This window comes from Pinus tabuliformis, chromosome 6, assembly GCF_031772625.1.
Source record: "Pinus tabuliformis cultivar Carrire ecotype Pingquan chromosome 6, CPIR1, whole genome shotgun sequence".
Lineage (NCBI taxonomy): Eukaryota > Viridiplantae > Streptophyta > Pinopsida > Pinales > Pinaceae > Pinus > Pinus tabuliformis.
The window spans coordinates 1,980,686,001-1,980,701,065 of NC_142292.1; the positions used below are offsets into that span (position 1 = coordinate 1,980,686,001).

General features: G+C 34.4%; 1 pseudogene; it reads right to left on the reverse strand.

Annotated features, from left to right (window-relative positions):
* Nucleotides 1-5,207: 5,207 nt before the first annotated feature.
* LOC149267143 (putative aldo-keto reductase 2) overlaps nucleotides 5,208-15,065 on the reverse strand; it is a 106,603-nt pseudogene continuing 96,745 nt past the window's right edge.

Sequence of the window (15,065 nt, forward strand, 5' to 3'; positions counted from 1 at the left end):
ATCGACGTCGGCGGATGTCAAAGGCAAGACCCCTATGCCGTAGCGATGTGATATGACCATGGTGACATGCAATCTCAACTGTCGGATCGGAAACAGATCAACGGTCAGGATTTAATCGGGATATCGACAAATCGGCGATCGGCAAATCGGCATTCGGGAGATCAAAAATCCCAGATACCAAGGGGCGATGTGATAGCGACATGCGATGCAATCTAGACTGTCCGATCAAGGAACAGATCAACGGTCCAGATCTAATCGACATATCAGCAATCAGCAGATCAGCGTATCGGTGATCGGCGATCGGCGATCCCTTGATAAACAGGGCCATTGACAGAGCGATATGCGATTGCGATATAGTGCGGACCTGATGGGTTTATGGACCTGATTTGATATATTTTGAAGTCTGGCTTTATAGCTTTTCGGTTGGAATTTTTTCATTGTTTCCTTGTATTGTCTATTTTAATAGAAAAAGGCCATTTTTGTGGTTTTGTTGCACCGCCGATCCTTATATGCAAAAGCCTTCTATTATAAACAAAACAGACCTCGATTTTTAAGCAGCCTTGTCCCAAAACGTGTTATAAAACATGATGGATGCAAAGAGCCGAGGCTAGAGAGAGGGCCAGAGACCCTCTGCCAAAGAGCTCGAGAGTCTGTGTTAGAGTGCCTGAGAGCCTGAGTGCTAGAGGGCCAAGGAGGAGGCTGCACCCAACAAAGAGCCGCAGCATGAGAGGGCTAGATAGCTAGACAGTGTCGCGTTTACTCAGAGAAGCTTGAAAGCAGAGCGCTTGAAAGCCATAGCGCCACAGAGCCACAGAGCGTGATCGAGGCAGCGCGAGAAGGTGAGCCAAAGAACCATAGGGTTAGGCAAAGCCGCAGAACTGCAAGCAACATAGCCAGAGTGCTACAAAGCCAGATATCAAAAGAGCTACATTGCAGCAAGTGTCCAGAGCAGTCTTCCTCTTGCAATCGATGCTGTGAGATCAATGTTTCAACAAGCTTCAGCATTTTGATAGCTCTATTTTAGATGCCGTTGACTGTGACAAGCCAAAAAACGATTGATGTAAGGGGAGCCGAAGTCCAGATTGGTAACGAGCTGCCTGCGCATCGACAATGTGAACAACGTTATTCACCGTGGATTGTTTTTGCTAAAGATATGAACATCCACTTCTTCAGATGGCCCGTGGTGTGAGGTATATGATTATTGTTCATCTACTTCTTCTTTTACATTATGCTGCACAGATCCTTGATTGATATTGATGCAGGATCGTGTTTATTACATGTTGTCATGATTCCTTGCTTGATTTGATGGGGAATCTTCTATGTGATGTATTTGTTGTCATAACTCATCATGTTATGTGTTGAGATCCCTTGTTGTATGTTGTTGGGATACTCTTGTTATCATCATGCATTTTTTTTGTTTGAAATCCCTTTTATGCCATGTTGGTAGGATGATTCATCATGCATGTTTTTGTGTCATACTAATAGGAGTCTTTTGTTTGAGAGTTTCGGTTGTGGAACATGTCTTAGAACCACTCCTGCGTGAGGGCATTTTTCCTTGTATGATCAGGACATCATCTCTTATGTACATCACCATTATTGACAGCACTTAACGCAGCGGCCTACACCATATTGACACCGGAACCCGGAGACGTAGTCCCTTATGGACGAACTCTGTTATCAACGGCTTATGTTTTTATGTTGTTGATGATTGTCTTGTTCCTCTTCTTTTCCGCATGCAGATGTATTCATTAAATTTTTTTTAAAATGAAATTTAACACATCACGAAAGTAAAAGGTCTTGGAAGGGTCCTTCTTCACACCCAGACCTGGATCAGTAGCTAATGGTAAAACTACTAAATAAACTTATTCTACTTATTTCCCAAGATATTACATCTTCACATGTGATTCAAAGAAATATTTCAAAAGTAAATAATGATATAGATCATTTAATACTTTAATGAATAGAAAGCATATATGATAAACTAAATTAATTAAATAGTTGATTAAAACTCAATCACATAAAAACATCTCGTTATCTCATACATAATCACAAATCATCCAATCCTACACATCAATAGTTATAATGACTTATTGTTTTCAAAGAATTTATATAACAAAATAATGCATAATATATTCACTATCTAAATCAACCATACATAACGATATCACAAAGATAATAGTACACGATGCATTATCGCTCTGCTTATGAAAAAGATAACTTCCAGGCTCAACTTCTTAATTAGATAAATCTGAATCAAACAATAGTGCAAATTCAAAACTTGTCTTCTCAAAATTCTGGACCCCTTTCTAAATGCATGAAAGGGGTTTAAATATCCTATTAATATTACAAAAATAGTAAATTTAAAATAAAAGTCTTCAAAAAAGTTTTAACAAACTAAGCTAAGATAAAGGACAACTGAATTTGTGATCTATTGCAACAAGAACTCATGACTGTGCTCCAGATTGATTCTTCATCTTCTCTCTGAGACTGTATATGTCTGTGAGTGGCTTCAGCTTGGGGAGGATGTATTGGTTGCATGTGCATTTGTCCCGTAAACACTGCATCATTAAGTGCTGGAATAAATTGTATTGTTGTGTTTGAGAGACACCTCAGCACGAGCCACTGACTATGAGGCTTCACCAGAAAATGCCAATAACCTTCAAGGTTCACTTGCGATAAAATATGAATGTATTGAACCTTATTTTTAGATGTTTCTTTCCAAGATTCTTTCAAAGTTGTGACATCTAGATTTCCTTTGGGAATTCCTGAATTAGATTGGCTTGCAATAAGGTATCTATGATGTATTCGATGAAATTTGAGGCAAGATTTATGGCTCTAATAATAGCCATCTCTGCCCGTTTCATTTTGATATCTCAGTCACCAAATACGATATCCTTTTTTGATACTTCAATTAGAGGAAGACCATATGATCTTCCCTGAGCACTGTCTTGCCAATCTATATACTCAGAGATTTTCTCATTGATATCTTCATAAAATGTCCTCAAGTCAGACAATTGATTTAATAAAGAATCATTAGTCTTTGATAAGTCATGAATTAAGGCCAATTTTTGACAGAAAATGGCTCGTTGCTTTGTTAAGAGGATATCCAGTTCTGATGCTTCCTTTGCAGACATCATTTATATCTGGATTTTCTCTCCACTGGTCTATTCTTTGTTGCAACTGTAGTATCTGTTCATCCTTGTCCTTTACTTTAGCTTCAAATTGTATCTTTAAATCATTAATACTCTTTTGCAGCTCGGTAAGATTTGGTTTCCACTGTTGCTCAATTGCTTTCTTTTCTATTTGAAAAGTTTGTTCCAACTAGAAAATCCTTTGATCCTTTTCCTTCATTAGAAATTGTCTTTATACAGCTTTGTCAATGGTAGCAATAAAATAAGCTCCTATGAACTGAGATAATCTGTTCAATTCTTCGTCCAGGGTTGTTTGAGTTCCTTTCCAAAGAAATTGAAAAGGAGTCTCATTTGTAACTAGTGCTTGCAACTATTCCAGCTTTCTTTTCTTCCTTGACTTTCTCACTACTGCTTTATGCTTTGGACTATAAAATACATCCAAAGGCACGATTTCTTCAATTTTGAGGAATATCTTGGTAGTAGGAAATGCAGGAATTATCTCCATGTCATCGACAACATTTGATTCATTGAAAAGCTCAGCATTAATATTATTCTCATGATTTTTAGGAATAGTATCCTCTTGGGAAGCCTCAATAGTAAATGAGGTTGTCCCTGAAGTCTTTAGAACCTTCTCTGTCTCTCTGTTGACTGCAACTTGTTCTGCTTGTATATCAGCTGAGACATCTGTAACCCGAGATTATTCTATTGTCAAAATGCAGTTGAACTCCTCCCATACTTCATCTAATTTGTTCTCCTCTTTGATTTCTCTTGTGTGCTCAACAACTATAGTAGCTATTTTGGAGATTTGGGAAGTAATTGGAGCTTTTAGAGGAAGTTGATGCATATGAAGTTTATGAATTCTGTCGGAATTGCTTTAACAGAGATTTATGAAAATGGGATATTCTTTGCTGATGATATTGATTGAATCTAATCAATTCGTTAGGACTTAGATGGTTTGCTGCTAATTTCTCTACCATATAATATTCTGGAACCATTTCAAACAAATCATAAAATTTGTCAGGCTTGTTTAAAAACAGTTTGAGCTTAGCCTGTGTTGTAACATATTTTGCTACACCATGTGGGTCATATGGTTTGTTTAATATGGTTGGAAAATTAAAGGCTCTTAATTGGTCAATCTCAATTGAAGAATGCTTGAAATTTTCTAAGGCATAGGACCACAAGAAATAGGAAGACATGGCCAAGTGAATATCTTGGCATCTTTAAGTACTTTAATTAGGCCCTTACTAGCTGTTTGATAAGAGACTTCTTTGGCTAGCAACTTATCTGGGACAAAAAGGGGAATAACTTGAGGATGGGCAAAGCAAACAAAAAAACGTGTGTAGGTAAATGATTCTTCCCCAAACTACTTTCCTATAGGCTTTAGGTCTTTATTGGCTTCTGCAGTAAGTCTAGGGGCTTTTCTGCCAAAGAATTCTTGGTGGATGGGGAGCATGACTTCATGATAGATTTTGTAGAAGTGAGCATGGTATTTTGATTCCCAAAGGATATCGAGCTAAACATAAATAGGGCTAGGAAATTGGTCTATCCATATCCATCCAAGAGATGGAAAATCATAAGAAAATAATTTGCGTCCATGATTTAGGCGCTCATAAAGAAAGGAGGAGTTGTTATTTAAAGAAAATTGTTCTTTTATCTATAATTGTGGATTTGGGTGGTCAAATTGTTGGATAATATAGTCGTCCAATCCATGATATATCCATTAGCAAATGCTTCTATCAATGGCACCCAATTTTTAGAGAATTTTTGTGTATTTGGATAACCATAGAGGCAACATAACATAGCAGCAATATGAGAGAAAGGGCCCACATTGGAGACTAATGAATACATACCCCTGTCCTCCCTCTTATGTTTGTTCGAGTCCCTTCTCCATTCTCTGATCAGGTCTGCAAGGTTCGGATTCTCTTGCATTAATTTCTAGATGAATTGTGTATCATACCTCTTCTGAGGTGGAGGTAGATGATGCATTTTCCTCAAATCCTCAACTTTAAAAGACCCAATAACTATCTTCCTCGGCATTATAAACATTCTGTCTGTAATGTCCAACTAGTCGACAACCTATCTCACCATATATGCATATCGTAAGATTTTAGGGCGAGCCACAATTCTGTAAAGAAATGAATTGGCCACATCATTTGATGCGGCGTCATTACTTGGAGGAGGATCATCAGCAGTAGCAGTCCATTTCACAATTACCCTCAGATTTTCATCCTCGAATAGTTTGTATATCACATCCCAAGAGGCAGAACCTACGTCCGGAGTGCATGTAGTATCTGTAAACAATGGATACATTTTAGACACTTCCTCAGGTGTCAAGACTGGTTCTTGTTGTGTTACAGACTTCATCCTTGCCTTGATTATTCTTGACATGTCCATTAATTGCTCTTTATTAGAATTTACCTGTAAAGAAACAAACCAAGATAAGCAGCAAGAGCTCCAAAGGATGAAAATGGTCATATCAATTCAATGCGAGTTATATGGAAATCCCTTCACATTAACTAAAAATTATTACCAATCAATAAAAACCTTGAAATTAGAACTACACAGAGTGGTCATTAAATTTCCAAACGTTTGTTCATGTGATACTAACACTTGTCATTATACCGGAAAATATTTTATCAACATGTGGTATTGGGTGATATTACATAGCTTAGTGATTTTATGATTTCCGAAAAGTATATAGACGCAGGATCTACATTAGCGAAAAACCGGAATTTAACAGAACGCAATATGACCCACATCCGTCAATTGACGAAATGCAATATCGACTCTTGACAGAATGCGATTTCGGCTCGACATTTCATAATTCAGCTTACTGCAATTTCGCATTTCGCAATTTCACATTTCGCATTTGTATTTGGCTTATTGCAAATTCGCAAGTTTGCGTTTTGGCTTTTCGTGGTTTTAGCTTTGCGGTTGTCCTTTGAAATCGCTGATACTATGCATATTATTTAATAAGACCTACTCTTTTATAGCTTTTTCATTAATTTTGGGATTCATTTAGACTTGTAATTCATCTTTTAAAACTACAAAAGGATTCTTGAAAGGTTTTATGACCTTATTCATAAACGTTTTTGTTTTATTAAAAAATCAAAGAGTAAAAATAAAACTTATCCTATTTTATTTAAACAAAGAAGGATTATATCCTAAAAATTTTAAAGGGTCCCCATTATTCTTTCTCCTAAGTCTAAAGATAATGGGGGGTTGTTGAGTACCACAACAATTGGTGACACACTGGATGAAACAATTAATCTCTGTAAAATGTTAATCTTTATCAAGAAATTTCTTTAGAAAGTTTAAAAATGATTGAAATCTAGATCGATATAGATAACTTTGAAATGAAATAATTCGTCTCATCGTAAAGCTTCTCAAGGTTTGTGATAAATGATTTTTTTTGTGTAAATCAGTAGCTAATAGGTTGAAAAGATAAAGTAAAAACTATTAGAAGCTTAACGTATTGAATAAACTTATAAGTCATTGGTAGAGTCACTGCTGCTAGAAGGCGTTCATAGCCTCGACGAGCTACCATTTAACCAAAATGAACAAGTATCCCATCCATGTTATAATAACATACTTTAGAGGCAATGAAGATCCTTTTTTCTTTTTCTTTTTTATTATTTTTTACTTTAAAGTCATTATCTTGGTTTGGTAGCTAGAAAATGATAATGCCATTCACAAGTTGTAATAAAATTGAACAAACCGACTCGTGATGAGATATCTTGTCTCAAAGTCTGGAGACTAAGAGCCACTATCTTGATTTGGTTGCCAATAATGATAATGCCAATTTTATTAGTTTCCTATGATCATGGTATGCAGGCTCGTGACGAGACCTCTTAACTTTTAAGTTTTCTATATTTTTGAGTTACACTCTTATTTTTTTTTAAATAAATGGATGGAGAGGTTTCATCTACTCTTTACGAGACTTGGATGACCTCTTTAAGTCAAAGATGTTAAAGACTTCATAGTAATTTCTACTTTTATAAAGATAACTTTTCAAAACCAATTCACAACAAATGGATTTTTTAAAGAGTTTCAAACCAAAAGATTTCATAACTAAATGATTATCTTATTTCAAATATTTAAAACATATTCAATACTTAGATTCAAATTTAAAGTTTGGCTTTCTAGATTCTCCCTTATATAAGTTTAACAATTCAAAAATAAAGAGAAACTTCCAATGTGTTTTTCAAAAGTATAGTACTTTTAATAACAAAAGGAAATGATATATAAAAATATTTACATAGTGTACAAAAGAACTTACGTTCCTTCAAGAAAAATATTTTTTGAGAATAAGTACATTAACAGGAATAATTTCCTTCTTACCCTGTAAATCTTGCAAATGAAGGTTGATGGACCTATCTTCTCAAAAATATGAAAGGGACCAAGCCAGAGTTTTTAAAATTTTGTATGTTTTACTTTGTCATCATGCATTTCATCCCATTTCAAAAATAAGTCCTCGATTTCAATTTTTTTTATCTTTGACTGAATTGACATCAAATGAAGCTTTGACCGATTGTTGATGGTGAGCATGGACTAACTTAGATTTATTTCTTTCTTCTTCTAACTTTAGGATTCGAGACATTCGTAATTGCAAAGCTGAAGGTTGTTCTTCAATAAATTGAACCAGGGCTGATGAGGGGATAACTAGATTGAAAGGTAGAACAACTTCTTTCCCGTATACCAAATGAAAAGGGGAAGTACCTATTGAGGTTTTCTTGGTTATTCTTTCAGCCCATAAAGCAAATATTAAGGCTTTGTGCTAGTTCTTTTGATTTTGGTCGATAGTTTGTTTGATGATCCTTAGAAGATTTTTATTAGTCGATTATGTTAAGCCATTTCTCTGAGGGTAATAATTTGCAAAATACTTAAGTTTCCTATGATCATGGTAAGCAGGCTCATAGATACATGCCTATTTCCTACTAATTATTAGTTAATTAATCATTGTTTATATCCATTATTATTTATAGTATTTTTACTATTTTTATATATTTTATTCATAACATTATCTTCCTCCTCAAAAAGCTTTGTCCTCAAAGCTTGTTGATGAAAAGGCTTAATCTCTTTTTATGTTTCGAATGTCTTCTTTACTCGAAACTGTCATCTTAGTTGATACAAGTTTATATGATTCTTGGAGTGATATATAAAATTGTCACACGAAAGAAGAATCTGACCATCCTAAATTTATTTTCTGTGGGATCTTTCAATTACTATAAACTTGTGATGAATTGTTATCACTTAACTGAGTTGTCTGCACTTCAGTATCCGTCAAAACATAAGTTTGTTGTTTATGTTCTAATTGATATGGATTTGTAGATTGATTGAGATGTCTATTCTTGTGATTCAGATGTAGATAAGGAGTTATTTTGGTTTGTTCTTTCTTTTCATGTGTGTGGTAAGATTTTAATTCACTCCAGATTCTGATTTCGTTGAGTTAGTTACAAAATCTTCATTTGGTATTTTCATCATCTAAATTGCAACATGTGAGTGTATTTTTCCTTCAACTGACTTATCCTCTTCTTGAGTTATGGTATTGACTTGCTCGGTATTCATTCCTTTATCTTCAACTGGAGTTGTTACGATTGGCAAATTCGATACTTCCTCTTGAATATAATGTTCTAACTTGTCTTTTAACAACTTCTTGTCATTTTTAAGCTTCTTGTAGTTTTTCACCATGGTCTTTAAGCTGATAAACTTCTTCATTTTTTTCAGCAGTGATTTTATCAACTTCTCTTTGCATATTTTGTAGTACTTTTTTACCTTCTTGAAAAATTACTTTTAAGATATCTAGTATGTCTTCTGGTATTATTGCTTTCAGCTTCATTGTAACATCTTGTAGCATTAATTTTTCTTTCATTTTGTAAGAAAACGTCAAAAACTTTTTGTTCGTATTCACGACGAAAGAACCTAGGGTTGTCATCCAGGGTGAACCTAAAATAATGTCACCTTGATCGCTCCATAGGTTTTGAACTGCGAATTTTGATATGAATGCATAATCTTCAATGTTTAGTTGTAAATTGGTTATTTCATATTTTTTGTTGTTATGATAGCCTATTTTTTTTATTATATTTGACTCAGGAATCAATAATTGGTTTGCGATTTTAGATTTTATATCATTTTTATCTTTAGTTAGCGAGATAGCGATATTAGCATCTTTTCCCGCAATAAATCCTTTAATTTTAAATCGCAATGAGACATAATTATATTTAGTTTTCGGGAAGCTTCCGGCCTTCATTTCCGTATTAGGCTCTATTTTGCTTCTTTGGGATGAAATTATGTTTTTAAAAGTAATCCTTCTTTATAATAAAATATTATTCTCTTTAATAAACCTTCCAAACTTTATTCCTTCAAACTAGTATTGTATCATTTCCTAATTCTCCTTTTATATTTTTTTGACTTGGAATTTCCCTTTGCTCTTCTTATTTCAACTTTCGTTTTCCTTCAAAACTTCCCTTTTACTTTTATTTTCCTAAAAATTCAATATATTCTTCTTTTTTTTCTATTTTCTAATATATATAATTATTAAATCTTAAATACCAATATACCTTTTTAAATCTCTTCGACTTAGGAAATCTATAAAAGCAAAAGGTTTTCTCTTTTGACAACCAAAACCTTTCAATATACTAATTGTGTTTTGTGAACATGCACTCCCCTTTGAATGGTTAAGAATGATTACGACTATCTTTTTGCAGGACGGTTGGTAAAATGCATAAACGATGGATTGGGTTGTACAAAGAACTTGACTGCTGAGCTATATGGTTATGGTGTATGACAACTTTAATTTTATTCAATAATACAACTTCAAGTTAAAAACGATTGATTTGTGGGATATACGTACAGCGAAAGACAGACATAATGGGGATTAAAATTAGAATCACTGGTTGACAATGCATGTGGTAAGCGGACGAAACTACAGAGATGGTTTCGACTGCAGTGGATGGAAAGCAGTGTGGACAACTATGGTCTATGAGCTCGGTGGACTGTCGGATGATGTACGCGGGGGTTTCGATCGAGTAGTGGCGTTAGGGTATAGGGTTGCAGCTGTGAGCAAGTCGGGATGTCAGTTGCGGTTGTGAGTTGTGAGTCGGGATGTCAGTTGCGGCTTGGCTTGCAATTAGAGTGGCGGTTTTTTTTTTTAAGAGATATAACAAAATAGAGAATCTCACTTTAATAGTAAAATGTTTCTAATTTCACGACAAAAGAAGGTTGATGAAGAGTTCATCGCCAAGGGTTACATCAGAGTTGGCTCTGATACCAAATGGAACGAACAAAGTTTGTTCTTCAAGTTAAATACTTCAGAAGACTTGAATATGTAAATCTCTTTTTAAAATACAAGAATAGATATTATAATGTATGAGTAAGAATGGTGATAAAATTGAAAGTGAGGATCATGTATATATAGTCACGTAAGTAATGAACGATCATGTTCGTAGAGACATGTATCTTCCCTATTAATTATTAGTTAATTAATCATTGTTTATGTCTATTATTATTTATATTATTTTTACTATTTTTATATATTTTATTCATAACAAGTGTACCCTAAAACTGCTCCTGCTTGGCTACGAGTTCTTCTTCCTCGGACGTAATGAAATGGTTTAATGGCCCAAGACCAAAAGACATCTGGTAGGAGTGAAACCCTAACCCTTTACAAACTTCCAATTACTCATTCTAGGTGATGTGGTTTTACTTGAATAAGGTGATGAGTCAACCTGCATTTGTGAAAGTCTAACTCCTTACAAACTTCTAATGGTTAATTCTAGGTGGTGTAGTTTTCCTTGAATAATGGTGATGAGTCAACCTGCATGTGTAGATAGAGCCAGTAATGATTATCCTCACTACTAGTTTGAGCACTAGGTTATGATAGGTTTTCCAATGTGTCAAATATATATATATATATATATATATATATATATATATATATATATATATATATATATATATATATATATATATATATATAGATATGCTAATAAACATCCTTCCTATTGAAAAATGGCATAATAATCTATTTTTTAAATCAGCGATCTCAATCTTATAGTTGGGAATAGAAAATGTTGAATATATTATTGAAATTTTCAATATTAACTCTCTTTCATCTGTAAATCCATATGTTTATCATTAATGAATATGTTTCTCTATTTATATCTATGTAATATGATTCTTAAATTATTGTGTTGGTTATCAAATAACAATCAACGTCATTGTTATGAAATGGAGACGGGCTTATAAAATGATCTAGGCAAGTTCCCCTCGCTATAAGATCCATTTACATGTGTTTTAATGTTGTTTAATGCAAATTGAATTGTGTGTTTACTTTTTATGTTTTCCACCATCTTTCGCCTTGGGGCAAAACTTTTAAAAGATTTATCATTGAGTATGAATGTGTGAATGGGAATCCTTGGTTATGATTATGAAGGGTAATAGAATGAAAATTTATTAGATTAAAAGTTTTAATTAATGTTTATTAATAATTTAATTTATATGATTACATTATATATTGTTATGAAAAGGTTTTTCGGTGTAAATCACATTATGAAATAATTGTCGACAGGTTTCGAACCAACGAGTGTGGTTCATCATCAGGACAAGTTGAATAATCAGGTTATGGTTGCATGTTAAATAGTGAGAGCAGATCTTCCAATAGCTAAGCTTGACTAGGAAACGGCTATATGGGCCTGGACTAACGGCTATATTTGACCATGTAACGGCTAACTTTGACCAGCTAGTCAGACTCGACTGTTAAAGCAAGTTTATTTCAAAGCAATTCTAATGTTGGATGAGATTAGTCCACTTGTGAGATATTGTCACCAAAATTATGATAAGTTCAATGAAACCTAGACCCTTAATAAAAAAATGTGTATTCCCACATATAACTTCCATCCTTAACCTCTCCCCCTAACAATTGAACAAAATAACACAATGAAACAAATCCTACACAAACCAACCAGCTATATTTACTTACTATGTAATAAATTGCCAATGCATAAACGAAAGTGGACCGGATAATTGAATGTAAGGGAATTTCATCATTCAACAGCTGCCTCCCCAGCCTTTGGCGTTTCTTACATTAAAGAACAATCTCGATGTAACGACCGTGGCAACAAACCTGTTTTTAAAATCTCTTTGTTGTCATCTCGACTAGATAATGTCCTTCTGGCAACACAACGAATGTCGCACTCAAAATACAAGCACGTACTCAAACAAAGGTTTGTATGCTGCGACAATTGAAAAGAACAGCTGCAACTAACTCACTCTGTGTTGGTTCACCCAACATCCTTTGTATTCTATTACCGATTGAAAGGAGAAAGGAGATAGCTGCCTGGCTCAGCCTGTCAAATGTCCCGACGTATGACATGTAGCCAATTGACATGAGAAACACATTTTCAATCAAAATATAGATCCCACATACAACATATACAGAAAAATACTATATGACAACACCAAATAATAAGTCAGATACAAAGACATGGCATGTCTATATTGTTTTTGAGTAGAAAAAACAGAAAGGGGGAAAGTAATAAGTTCCTGTTTCAAATAAAATGACATAGCACCTCTATATTTCTAAAGAGGATAAAAAAGAGTCCTAGAAAATATATGCCCTCCCTATTTGACAGATTCCACATGCTTCATTAGCATGTGTTAAAAGACATTATACTGCAGCTTTCCAAGTAGACAGAAGGGGTGTTTCTGAGTTCTTCCATGTGGAGTACATCTCACCATATCGATCTCCAAAGACACCCGCTAAGGACACCAAATCTTCTACTTCATTCATCTCCGAGGGTGTGAGCTCAACAAAAAGAGCACCTATGTTTTCTTCTAAGTTTTTCACTTTGGTTGTCCCAGGTATTGGTGCAACATCATTTCCCTGATGTTGCACCCAAGCAAGTGCCAGTTGGGAGGGGAAGCACCCTTTCTTTGAAGCCATTTCACATATTCTCTCTAATATAACCTTATTCTTTTCGAGATTCTCTTTACTAAACCTGGGCATAAACTGCACCAAAACAAAAAGGTAGGTTAGAAATATGCCATAAAATCAAAAAGGTAGGTTAGAAATATGCCATAAAATCGAAGATATGTATTCAAGTTGATTCACACCTAGTTATCAGGAAATAGAAGAAAGAAAATGAAAAAATGAATTATGCCTTTTCAAACATTATCTGTATTTCATATAACACGAAAAAGAGTAGAAATATAGAAAGCTTGTGTGTAAATAAAATCAGGCATCTATCGAAGAACTAAAACTGTTCATAAAGCTAAAATGTACAAGTATGAATAAATGGATCCAAAATACCTTTCTGAAATCACTGTCATCTAAATTTTCAATTAACTTTGCTCCAAAAGACAGGAAACCCCGCCCCAGAGGGCTATATGGCACAATTCCAATACGAAGCTCCCTGCAATGAAATGTTTAATCTTCAGTGTGCAAGTTATAACTTTAGTTTGTAAGTTATAATATTAGGTGAATGGCCACATGAAAAGTATGAACTCCAAAATATTATGTACCTACAAGTTGGAATAATGTCTTCCTCTACATCCCTACTCCACAAGGACCACTCTAATTGAACTATTGTTATAGGATGTACAGCATGAGCCCTTCGAATTGTTGATGTCGAAGCCTCAGAAAGTCCAATGTATTTTATTTTTCATTCTTCAACTAAATTTTTCAGTTCTCCAACCTAATATAGATACACAGACAAAGCATGTCAACAAACAATAATTAAGCATATAAAAATAGAAATTAAAATGAAGAAACACATAAATGAAGAATTGATATGCAAGTGGCCATTAAAATGATAAACTTGCTCCTCTCAAAATGAATGCAACATCCAAATCTGTTCATGGATCATGTTTTCAATTTTGTAGTTTGCGTAGGGGAAGATAGAATATAGTTGCCAACATCTTTCCTAGAATACAACTTAAAAATGAAATTCCAAGATAATTGATAATTAACAGTTTTCTACATCAACCAAATGTCCAAATGGAAATGAAAACTAATAGTTTTACCAGTTTTGGGCTCAACATTTACTAGAAGGAAATGTAGGAACGCCTTATACTTCCTGTAGCCAAGTGCACCAGTTTAATAAGGCATAAGATCTAAGCATTTAACTATTGAAATGGAAGGAGAAAATGAAACTCAACAATCGTAACCACAAAAAAGAGCATCAACCTGTATATTTCATGTCTTCTCCTACCATTTCCCATCCCAAGTCAAAAATGTGAGATCCCATCTATTGATGTTATCATGGTTTTGTCAAATGAAATCAAATGATTAGGCAGACAGGTCAGAGGATAACATTATATTTTCTTGTAATCAAGAAACATTGGAAGTTAGCTCACTTCACTCTTCTACAGTAAAACCAGTATGTAGTATGTCCATCTTAAACATTAATAATATCAATATATTAAGATGTAATTATATCAATAGTTACGTAACACCTTGTAGACACCTAGCTGCAACGATGCCATTCACAAACATATTATGACACGTATATGTAACATAATCAAAATAATTGGCATAAGAGTCCTAAACAATAAAAACTTAAAATATGTTTACCATTTATCTAATTAAATCCACAGATTGGCTATAGAATTCAGACATCCCACCTAGTCATAGACCATGCTGCTCCAACTCTCTAAGCAATGGAACACCTCTGAGCTGGGGTCATGACTCCACCATATAACATGGCTTACACGAAACCAAGCATATAACTAGTACCAAATATGAGCAACGCCAAGGTACCAAACTCCAACAGTTCCACACCTCATCAACCCACACAACCCAAGGTAGTGCATCCCCTTCTCTACACCCACAGTCCATCGAATTGAACCACTACCCTTCCAAGTTTTCCAAATTGGTCAGCCAGGGGTGTTTCAAAGCCCTATGGATTCCAGAATTTTTGAATATCTTTATGGGAC